General features: G+C 38.8%; 1 protein-coding gene across 2 annotated transcripts in view; it reads left to right on the top strand.

Annotated features, from left to right (window-relative positions):
* Window positions 1-12,537, top strand: part of PPP2R2A (protein phosphatase 2 regulatory subunit Balpha) — a 93,806-nt gene that overhangs the window by 36,832 nt on the left and 44,437 nt on the right. The window lies entirely within an intron of this gene.

Below are 12,537 nucleotides of genomic sequence, written 5' to 3'. Positions count from 1 at the left end.
CAGCACCATAATGATATGTTACTAAATTTTGAATATGCCACGAGTGTCCTGATATTTGGGGAAAAGTAACGAACTTTGAGCTCCCTCTAGAGGTCAGCAGTTAAAAAAGAGCATCATAGTGATTCATAGGCAAATTATACCTGAAGTTAGTCTACCCCTTTAACAAATTAACATTGTATAGATGCATGGTCCTGTAAAGTGTTTTCTTATATTGGGTAATAATTACTTACCTTGGAGAAGAAATTTGGGTTAATCATATTCTAATTAGCTATGTTGGGCCAGTCCTAAAGTTTGTTGCATAGGGCATATACTAAACTAATAAAGTAGAAAAGGTCGTGAAAATGAATCGTGGCCAAACAAAATAGCATGCTTCTTAATGGGAGCCCTAAACCTGAAACACACTAGATTCAAGTGAGAATCACTTTCTGAGCTGTGAAGGGCCAGCATGCTTTGACAGCAGGCCCTTGCCTTTGACAGAGATAAAGCAATGAGTGTGCCTACAGTGTTCTCACCCTCCCTTCCCACCATTGGGAGGAAAGTGCAGTGAGTACCCAAAAGTTAATGTTATGAAATTCAGCATGCAGGCATGTGTCAGAACTTCTAAGGGGTTAACATGTACAGTTTCTTAACTTTCAGTGTTTCATTTGGCCAAATGAGAAATTCTTCCAAGACAGAAATTTAAGTCAGTCATCCTCTTCAGAACTTACTGAGAGAGTTCATTTCTTAAAACTTAGTATAAACTATAGAATGAAAGAAATCTTGCCCTGGCTACTGTAGCTCAGTGGATTGAGCCACGGCCTGTGAACAAAGGTCACCAGTTTGATCCCCAGTCAGGGCACATGCCTAGGTTGCAGGTTGGGGGTCTGCGAGAGGCAACTGATAGAATGTATCTTTCACACATCGATGTTCCTCTCCCTCTCTTTCTCCTTCCTTTCTCCTCTCTCTAAAAATAAATAAGAGGTTTAAAAAATAATTTATGGTAATATTAAGAATATATGAAAGTTACACATGTTTTTAAAGCTCTGGAAATCTCAAGAAGCAGAATGGTGGGGGTATGGCAAAGGGACCTAGGAACCAACCTGAGAGAGCTTTCAGTGGCCAAATCTGGAACAGTTAGAGCGACATATTAAATTACATAGTGTGCAAAATAAATATCTATGAGTTCATGCTAATTAAGTGATTGAATAAATTAGTGGGGGGAAAGATAATTTCCCATACAGAAAAACTCCAGATTATTTATATAAATACTCAGGGTGGAGCTTAACACCCCCATTCCTTGAATGTGAGCTGCACTTACTGACTTCCTTTTACAGTACCTTACATGGGCTGGTGCAGGGTGGGGACCTCAGTGGGAGAGTGGGGGCAGGTAATGTTAAGTAGAGAAACCTGGCATGCTGTACCTGGGCCAGATAATCTAGGCTCTTACTAATAAGTCATATTGATAGGATGTGCCCTTGATATGATGTGGTAAGAATGACATTTCACCTTGCTTTTCTTGCCAATAACCCAACGTTGTAGTGTGGCCATGAAGAAACACCTGATAATTCCAGTTTGAGGAACGTATGGCAAAGTACCTGACCAGTACTCTTCAAAACTGCCACAGTCATCACAAGCAAACTTTCACAGACTAGAGGAAGCTTACAAGATATGATGACTAAATGTAATGTGGGATCCTGAAACTGAAAAGGGACACCAGGGGAAAACTAGTGAAATCCAAATAAACTGTGGAGTTTATAGTTAATAATAATATTTCATTTTGGGTTCCTTTGTTGTACGAAATGCACCGTAGTACTGTAAGATGTATACAGTAGGAGAAACTAGGTGAGGGGTGGACTGGAATGCTCTGTGATATCTTTGTAACTCTTCTGTATGTCTAAAACTATGCTAAAATAAATTTACAGAAAACACAAAGGATTCAGCTCAGTTAGCTCTTCTATACAAGTTTTGCTCAGTGATGTTTGAAAAATTGGGAACTTTTCTGTTAAGTGTATATGCATTCTGTATAAAAAAGCAGGGAAGAGCCCTGGCTGGTGTAGCTCAGTGGATTGAGCACGGGCCTGCGAACCACACGATCACGGTTCGATTCCCAGTCAGGGCACATGCCTGAGTGGCAGGCCGGTTCCCTGTAAGCCAACTCCCAGCATGGGACTCACTAAAGGCAACCATACATTGACGTTTCTCTCCCTCTCTCCTTCCCCTCTAAAGATAAATAAATAATTTTTTTTTAAAAAGCAGGGAAGATCCCATCTCGGAAATGTGTTTTGAGGAGACTGCAGTACCTGGGTTTGCTGCTGAAGCTGTTGTGCAAATTTAGCTGAACAGAAAGGATTGTGCTTTGTTGTCTTGGTTCTATTCTAATCTCACAGTTGATTAGCTTGTAACTTACTAAAAGTACTTTGCATTAAATCAGTATTGCTGATGAATTCCAGGTTTAAAAGAAGCAAATCTGGGACCCATTTTTGTCAGGGTGAGACCTCTAGTAGAGATTTGTGGTCATGGGTAGAGTTACACAGTATTTGCAATATATTGTAGTTTCAGGTCTTCAGTTTTCCAGTAAAGGCATGTTGTTTTTGTCCAGTTGTTGTTTTCTTGCTCCCTTAGAAATGTGGAGTTTGTTTACGTGCTTGAACATATGCTGTGCATGTTCAGTGAAAGAGAAATTCTCTGAAGACAAAGATCATTTATGTTTCTTTGTAAATGAGAAAACTGAAGTTCATAAACATTAACGGGCTTACTCCTGGTCAAATTATTATTTAAATAGAGCTGAGACTACATCCCCAGGTATCTGGTTACTTGAGTGGATGGTTAATAAAAGGCCAAGGCTTTCAGAAAAGGGTGTGAAAAGGTAGGAAGATTTCAGGAGAAACTAGAACAAAATGTGAAAGGATATTGGTAGAATAAGAACATTTGATGTTTCTCTTACAGTCTCTAACATTTCAGATAATTTAAGGACATTAGTGGGCATCTGTATATGTTAAAAAATTCTATTTCAGTAGGATGACTTCTGGAACTGACAAAAGTTCCAACAGAGTGAATACTTTGTGGCTTTTGATACAAATTGTGAAATGATTTTCCAAGGTGTAATATGTATTATCTACAATGTAGATAATATAGTCTTTTGTACAATTTGTATTTTCCTGTAGCTTAAGTGATAATAGTGTCATATAAATTTTTTTCAAAAAATTATTTGACTGAATATTTTCTTATATTCTGCTAGTATTCTGTGAATTGTCTTCCTGTGTTATATGAACTGATTTTAGAAATACAGTCATTTTTCCTGGTCCACTCGTGTTTTATTCAGTTATTGTGTAAAAATCACATTTTTTGTTATTAGATCTGAGGACATTGTCTTTCTTATGTGTTACTACTGCTCCAGAGATAAATGAATTTTATTCCCTTTTCCCCCCTCAAAGAGCAACATAAAGGAGGAATAGGAGGAGGTATTTGGGGCATGATACACAATAACTTAACTAAGAGTCATTTGTGGGAGGTATAAAGTATTTGCCCTTAATAGAGAATTTGGTGAAAGCTGTGGTACTAGAAAGTAAGATGGTATACTTCAGTGTTCGAATTATGGAGGAGATAGAATGCCAAGATTACCCAAAACCTTAATGGTACTCCTTAGAGGACCTTTGAAAGTTTTAGAGCAGGAAGCGTTATGTAGCTAGTAAATAAAACACCCAATTAGGATTTTGAAATGTCTGAAATGAGTTTCCAGTGACTGGATTCTGTTTTCTTAGGATATAATTTACAGAGAGCGAAATTCATCCTTTTCAGCATAGTTCTTAAAGCTTTGAAAGCAAGCATGGTACTACCATTCAAGAGAAAGGGCAATTCCATTACTCTAAAAAGTTCCATGTCCCATTGTAGTCAACCTGGAGCCCCTAGCAACCCCTGATCTGTTTTCTGTCTCTCTAGTTACAGCTTTTCCAAGATGTCAGATGGAATCACATAGTATGTAGCCTTTAGAACATGGTCTTTTGCTTAGCATAATGCACTTTGAATTTTATACATGTTATTGCTTGTATCAGTAGTTCCTTTTATTGCTGAATGGCATTTTGCTGTATGGATATAGCACATTTTGTTGATTCATTCCTCAGTTGAGGACCATTTGGATCATGTCTAATTTTTGGCAGTTATACAATGAAGCTGCTATGAACATTTGCATCTAGATTTTCCTGTGTATATAAGTTTTTGTTTGACTTGGGTAAATATCTAGTAATAACTTTGTTTGGTCACATGGTGTTTGTTTTAACTTTATAAGAAACTGCCACACTTTTCCCCCCAAATTTCCAACAGAGGTTGCCTCATTTAACAGTCCTATCAGCTTTCTTGAGAGTTCTAGTCCAATGTCCGTATTTTAGAAATTTCAGTCATTTGAATGGTGTGTAGTGGTATCTTGTTACTTTTCTTTACCATGTAGAAGTTCATTTGTGAGTTTTCATGTTACTATTATGCTAATAGATATCAAGCATGGAGGCAAGTAACATGGAACTCTAATTGCATAATGCTTTGATGATTTTGTTAACATTATACAAATAGAATCAAACATGCTTTGTAACTTTTGTTTAAACTCATTGATACAAGGTAAGCAACATTCCTTTTCAGTACAGATTTGTTATTTTTGTAGTGAGCATGTAAAGTACGCATGTAAACACTTTGGAAGGATATATACTAAAATAACCATAGTGGTTTTATCAGAAGTGGTTCTCACTTTTAAGAGTAATGATTTCTATTTTGTTTACAGAGTAGTTTGTGTAACTTTTTAAAAAAAATAGTAAAACTAATTTTTCTTTATCTTTTAATCTGAAATTAAGTGATTTTGTAGAAACCATATATATAAATACATCTATATGTTTTGCAATTTATATGAGTTTGCTAAAAGACTTCATTTATCACCTATGGTTTTGTTATCTCTGATATTTCGGTATTTTTATTCTTTCAGTTTAAATTGGTTAATTTGTAGTGATCGTTATCCTTTTATTTTTGCTATTTTAAGTATTTATGTACTTAAATTACTGTAAATCTTTTTAAAGTATTTTTATTTCAATACTGATTTTTTCTTTTTTTAATATATTTTTATTGTTTATGCCATTACAGTTGTCCCATTTCCCCCTCTTAATTCCTCTCCACTCTGTACACCCCCTCCCCCCATTCCCCCCTTTAGTTCATGTCCATGTGTCACAGATTCTTTAGCTTCTACATTTCTCATACTATTCTTGCCCTCCCCCTGTCTTACTTTCTCCCCACCATTTATGCTACTTATTCTTTGTACCTTCTCACCCCTTCTCCTCCTCCCACTTCCCTGTTGTTAACCCTCCATTTGATCTCCATTTCTATGGTTCCGATCCTGATCTATCTGTCCTCTTGGTTTGCTTTTGTTTTAGGTGTGGTGGTTAGTAACTGTGAGTTTGCTGTCCTTTCACTGTTAATATTTTTATCTTCTTTTTCTTAGATAAGTCCCTTTAGCATTTCATATAATAAGGGCTTGGTGATGATGAACTCCTTGAACTTGACCTTATGTGAGAAGCACTTTATCTGCCCTTCCATTCTAAATGAAAGCTTTGCTGGATAAAGCAATCTTGGCTGTAGGCCCTTGCCTTTCATGACTTGGAATACTTTCCAGCCCCTTCTTGCCTGCAAGGTCTCTTTTGAGAAATCAGCTGACAGTCTGATGGGTACTCCTTTGTAGGTGACTGTCCCCTTATCTCTTGCTGCTTCTAGGAGTTTCTCCTTCATTTTAATCTTGGCTAATGTACTTACGATGTGCCTTGGTGTGTTCCTTCTTGGGTCCAACTTTTTTGGGACTCTCTGAGCTTCCTGGATTTCCTGGAAGTCTATTTCCTTTGCCAGACTGGGGAAGTCCTTTATTATTTGTTCAGATAAGTTTTCCACTTGTGGCTGTTCCTCTTCCTTTTCTGATACCCCTATAATTCGGATGTTGGAACGTTTAAAGATGTCCTAGAGGTTCCTAAGCCTCTCCTCATTTTTTTTGAATTCTTGTTTCTTCCTTCTTTTCTGTTTGTTTGGTTGTTTCTTTCTTCCTTCTAGTCCACTCCATTGATTTGAATCCCAGTTTCCTTCCCATCACTATTGGTTCCCTGTACATTTTTCTTCATTTCACTTAGTGTAGCCTTCATTTTTTTCATCTAATTTGTGGCCAAATTCAACCAGTTCTGTAAGCATCCCGATCACCAGTATTTTGAACTGTGCATTTGATAGGTTGGCTAACTGTTGGTTGCTTAAAAGTATTGGCTCTGGGGCTTTAAGTTGTTCTTATGCTTGAGCCATAATGTTTTCGTCTGTTCTCTCCTGTTATGTATGAGGGGCAGAAGTTTAGGTGGTTACTGGGCTGGGTCAATCCAGTTGCTGGGTTGTGACTGGGGGTGAGGTCAGAGAAGGAGAAATGGTGTTTGTTCCACTCTCTCAGATTTCAGTCCCCTCAACCACTTCCCACAAGCAAATTGTGCCCTTCTGGTGCTGGTTCCCAGGTGGGTGGGCTTGTGTATGTTCTAGTACCCTGTGGGTCTCTCCAATGAACTCTCCTATGAGGCTGGGAGCCTCTCCCAACACCTCAAACCCCAAAAGTTTTTTTGGTTGGTGCTTTTAGGCTTTATTTCCTGGTGCTGGGGCCCTGCATTGTGCGGTCTGTCTTGCTGTCCACTTTTTCACCTGGTTTATCTGCACATGAATGTGTGACTGCGGTCATCCAGCCGCCTTGTGCCCTCAACTGGTTCTGCCCATTGCAGGGATCTGCCAACCACCCTCTATGCAGTTGGTCCGGCAGCCACTGCTTTTCCCTGCTGCAACCCTTCTCCACTGGCCACTGGCTCCACCCCTCTTACCGGTCTGGATGAATGGTTCGTTGTTGTCGGACCTTGTACAGTTCAATTTTCTGTCTGTTTTGGTTGTGTTTTTGTTTCTGAATCTTTGTTGTCCTTAAATTTGGTTGTGGGAGGAGGTACAGTGTTTCCACCTATGCCTCCATCTTAGCTGGAAGTCCTGATTTTTTTCTTTGCCCTTGGTGTTCTATGATTATTACCAAGTGGTTGATGAAAACCAGTGGTTATTATTCTTTAGTTAATTTTATTGTGTACAGAGAATATAGTCTTTAAATTTATAATTAGACAATTAGAAACCTTTAAGGGACTCTCCCTGGCCTGTTTGGCTCAGTTGGTTTAGCATCATCCTGTAAACTGAAAGGTCACAGGTTTGATTCTTGGTCTGAGCTTATGCTTAGGTTGCAGGTTGGTCCCAGGCAGGGTGTGTTCAAGAGGCAGCTGATTGATGTTTCTCTTACGTCAGTATTTCTGCACCTCCTCACCGCCACTCTCTCCCCCTTCCTCTCCTTCTGTCCCTCCCCTCCCCTCCCTTCCCTCTAAAATCAGAGAGTATGTCCTCAAATGAGGATAAAAAAAAAGAAAACTTAAAGGTACTCTGGCTCTGTGTGATTTTTTTTTTAAATTGCATAGCTCTTTGGAAATAATATATGACTTTTTTTTAATTCTTCTATTTCTAATAAGCCTGAATATATAAAATAAAAATCTGAGCATATTTATAAGTTCTATGTACCTTTTTATTTATTATTTTATATGGGTATACTCATATATAAAGTAAACTCTTGTCCTATTAAACTATTTTTATGTGATTTTGCTAATGATTTGCCATTTACTAGTCATGGACCAAGTATGCTAGCTATTTGACAGTTTGTAGGACAATCTTGAACAAGAAAAAATTGTCTTCTCATCTGCATGACTCAGAATCTTCTGCCAAATGTTCATGGTACTGGAAAACTTGTTATTTTCTAAGCCTAAAACTGAACTCAGTTTTGTTTTATTAAGTATTTTTTGCATGGGTTTAATGTATACACTTAAGTTTACTGTGTAAATCAGGGGAAGATTATGCTGTGAAGTATTAGACTTTTACAAAGAAGTTTTCATTATTCTGTAAAGTCACATCACCAGTCACAACACCAGACTGTTGATGGTTTCTGCATTGCCACTACTATATACTTGGTTTGACTGTTCTTGCAGTGCCGTGGTGCTTGAACACATATATACTGGACATTTTTTGAACTACACTCCACTTTTTTCTTGGGACTCCATGAAAAAATGTTACAGCACTTGGTATTATCCTGCCAGTCAGGTTTTTTGTTCTCCCCCTGCCCTTTGCTTCATTTTTTTTTCTTTTATTCCATTGCTAGGCCTTCAAGTTCCTGATCTTTTCTACTGCAGTGCCTGATCTATTAATCCCATCTGGTGCATCTTTCGTTTTTTGAAAAATCTTTTTTATATTTCATTATATTAGTTTCAAGTGTATACTCTAGTGATTAGATATTTTATAACTTACTAAGTGATCATCCCAATAAATCTAGCACCTATCTAACAACCTATTAGACTATTACTGACTGTATTCTCTATGCTGTACTTCACATCCCCATGACTATTCCATAACTACCAATTTGTACTTCTTAATCCCTTCACCTGTTCCATCCAACAANCTTTTCCATCCAAAAACCCCCCCCCCCCCCCCCATCTAGGCAACCATCAAAATGTTCTCTGTATCTATGGGTCTTTTTGCTTGTTCATTCATTTGTTTGTTTTTAGATTCCGTTGTTGATAGATTTGTATCACCATTTTATTGTTCATATTGTTTATCTTTTTTCCCCCTTAAAGAATACCCTGTAACATTTTATGTAATACTGGTTCACTAGTGAACTCCTTTAGCTTTTTCTTGTCTGGGAAGCTCTTTATGTGTTCATCAATTCTCAGTGACAGATTTGCTGGGTAGAGTGATGTTTGTTGTAGGTCCTTGCTTTTTATCACTTTGAATAGTTCATGCCAGTCCCTTCTGGCCTGTAAAGCTTCTTTTGAAAAATTAAGTGAAAGCTTTATGGGAGCTTCCTTGTTAGGTGACTGCTTTTCTTTCGCTGCTTTTAAAATTCTCTCTTTGTCTTTAAGCTTTGCCATTTTAATTATGATGTGTGTTGGTGAGGGCCTCTTGCAGTTTATTTTGTTTGGCACCCTCTGTGCTTCCCTGGACTTGCATGCATATTTTCTTCATCAGGTTAAGGGAGTTTTCTGGTATAATTTTTTCACATAGGTTTTCGGTCTCTTGCTCTCTTTTCTCTTTTTGGACCGCATGATAGAGTTGGTATGCTTGAAGTTGTCCCAGAGGCTCCTTACACTATCCTTATTTATTATTATTATTTTTTCTTTTAGCTGTTCTGATTGGGTGTTTTTGGCTTCATTATATTCCAAATTACCAATTTGATACTTGGCTTCTTCCATTCTGCTGCTGATGCCCTGTAAATTATTTTTCATTTCAGTTAGTGTATCCTTCATTTCTGATTGGTCCTACTTATGCTATTGAGTTCCTCCACTAAGTTCATTGAGCATCCTTATAAGCGGTATTTTGAACTCAGCATCTAGTGGATTGCTTGTCTCCATTTTATTTAGTTCTTTTTCCGGAATTTTGATATGTCCATTCACTTGTGCCATGTTTCTTTGTCTCCTCATTTTGGCAGCCTCCCTGTGTTTGTTTCTTTGTATCAGATAGAGCTGCTGTGTCTCCTAGGCTGGTAGAGTGTCCTGATGTAGTAGTAGGTGTCGTGTAGGGTCCAGTGGCACAGCCTGTCACCCAAGGTGGACACTTGTGTAGGCTTTGTACACCTTCCTCGTAGTTGAGCCTTGATTGCTATTGGTAGGTCAGCGGGAAGGATTTATCCCCAGGCTGATCAGCTGCAAGGACTGGCTGACCACTGTGGAGGATTAATCAGCTGTGCAGGGACCCACCCCACAGAGCAGGACTTACTAAGTGGGGCTCTGGTGCCTGCTGAACTTGTCCTGTGAGTATGTTACTTGTGGTGGTTGGGTGGTGATGCTTCGATGTGGTCTGAAACTGTTCCCTGGGTGTGTTGGCTCTGGGACCTCCCAAGAGGTACAACGGCCAAGGTGAGCCACTGCCTGTGTTCTGTCCAAGGCCACCTGGCAAGAGCTACAAAGCAATCTGCAGATGATTGCTACCTGTGCTGGGCTTGGAGGTGCCCAGGGGAGAATGAGGTGTGAACCAAGGCAGGCAGTGTATTTTTTATTTTAGGTGGTATATTTTTCACTTGTAGATGTTCTTTATCTTCCATTTCTCATGTTCAATGATTAATTCTAAGTTCTTGAGCATATGGAACACATTTACAACAGCTATTTTAAGATCCTTGTCTGCTCAGACCTTAATTCTGTCATTTTTGTTGTTTCTGGTTGTATTTCAACTGGTTTGTTGTCCTGGTTATGGGTCATATTTTTCTGCTTCTTTACATTTGTCATGACTTTAGATAGGATTCAGACATGGGACTTACATTGTTGAGTGTTGGATTTTGTTTTAGCACATAGTTAAGTTACTTGAGATTAGTTTCATCCTTTTAGAGTTTGCTTTCAAGCTTTTTTAGGAAAAATTCAGTCTTCAATGCTGATTAGTCCTACTACTAAGGTGATACTCTTTGGAGGACTCTGCCTGATGCCTCATTAAATAAGCTTCCTTGATTCCCATGGGTAGGAGCCCCAACTATACAGGGGGACCCCCAAAATAGAATTTATGAAAAATTGTTATGTTCTTACATGTTTAAACTTAAGCCATCTTCAAAGTATTGTCTATTTGATGCAGTACACCTATTGAGACATTTTTTCCTCTGCTCAAAAACAGTTTTTGAACTTGCTGATGCCTTTCAGTACTTCTGCTGTTTTTGTTTTACCTCTTCCACATTCCCTTTAGGACTTTTTTTGTCTGGGGAAACAAAAAGTTGCTTGGGGTAAGAATGGATAAATGGGGGGGTGGAGCACGGGGGTCATGCCAGTTTTGGTCAGAAACTGCTGAATGCCTAATGCAACATGGGTAGGTATGCTTGTAAATCACCCCCTCTTTAAATGGGCAAACACATTCAAAGAGTCTTCAAAAACTTTCACTGGTGGTGAACGCAGCCTCTCACACCATCACCAGGTGTTACACTGATACAGAGGTGTTCCTAGAACACTCACCTAGCAGGGGAAGGGATCCTATATTACAATGAGCCTGCCCTCTAGAAGATATTTCCATTTTGGGGGGAGGTCTCTCCTTGTATTCTAAGCCCTCATAAGCTTTCTGATGACTTTTCCTAGCACTGGTGGGTTGTCAGCCACATATCCTCAGATCCATCATCCAAAGATTCTAAGTGATCCCTTGAGCTTTCTCTCTCTACTCCCCACCCACATATTCTGGCTGTTTTGGTTTTCCCTTACCCCCAGTGTCTGTGTCTGCAAGTGACTGGTCCGGGTTTGGGCTTTTCTGACTCACCACCTGTCCAGTCAGTAAGCCAGGGCAAATACAGGGCTCTCACTTCCTTCTCCTTCTCTAAGCGTTGCCAGTCCTGCACTCCATGTTGTCCATTGTCTGAAAAAAGTTCTTCCCTATATTTTGGTTATTTTCTATTCATTCCTAGTAAGTAAGAGGATAAATCCAGATTGTCTTATTCCCTGTTGGCCAGCACAGAAGGCCAACTCCAGGGTTTTAATTTTTACTTGTTTTTTTTTTTTTCACTTCAGCATTTTAGAAAGGAAGTGCCAAGTTACTGCACATTTCTCTTGGTTACTTTTTTGTATACCTTTGTTTATACAGTTAGTTTTAGTGTTCGTTGTTAATCTTTGTTTTTACTGAAATAGAACAAACAGGAGAGGAGACTCTACTTGTTAGAGTTTTGTGGGAAATCAGGTGTTATCTGTAAAAGATAAGATTTAGTATGGCTAACTTGCTAAAAGTTCATTTACTTCCAGAAACGAGAGTTGCAGGTGTTTCTAGAATACCACACTAGGGGCAACTGTGTTTGTAGCAAGTCTTTACAGACCCTCGCTCTGTTCACCAGAGCAGTCTCTTCTGGGGTAATATCCAGAATGCAGAATTTTAAGTAAGAATGGTTATTCATAGAGTTTTTGGGAACCTCTTCATTATTTTAATGTTTGTGCTGTCTTGGGTTGCATAAGGCAGGTGCGTCTGAATTATTAGAGTTTATTTGCTGCAGTAATACTTATAAAATACGGAATTTTATGAGTTCCAACCATTTAAGTCTATATTATTTAGCTTTAAAGCCTAATCATATTCTGAAAAATAAAAGAATCAGGTCTTGAGTGTAGCAGGTGCTGGAAAAACAGAGACAGGCAGTAGTTGTAATGTGGTCATTAGAAAATGTGTAAAGTCAATGTAGTTCAACCCTTTTCTTGAACACAGGCACTTTGGCAGTGAAAAAGAGGCAGTAAACCGAGCATTTACACATTATTACTTTATTCATTTTTCATGTGCTCTGTGCGCTTCAGTTACGGGACAATGCTGCAACCGCCTGAGCCGCACTGGCCAGCCTCTCGTCATTTTTCAGTGCCATAGACAATCCTGTGCTGCTGCCTGCCCCGTGTGATTGCCCATGCCTGCTAAATTTTAATCCTGGTTCTGACTTTTGGTAGAGGTGCAATGGGCAGGTTACTTAATCTCTCAGGACTTCACTATATTCCTGTATAAATT

The sequence above is a fragment of the Sturnira hondurensis genome, unplaced genomic scaffold, assembly GCF_014824575.4.
Source record: "Sturnira hondurensis isolate 20B ecotype Veracruz unplaced genomic scaffold, ASM1482457v3 Scaffold0024805, whole genome shotgun sequence".
NCBI classification, from domain to species: domain Eukaryota; kingdom Metazoa; phylum Chordata; class Mammalia; order Chiroptera; family Phyllostomidae; genus Sturnira; species Sturnira hondurensis.
This window is presented reverse-complemented; position numbering and strand designations above follow the sequence as displayed.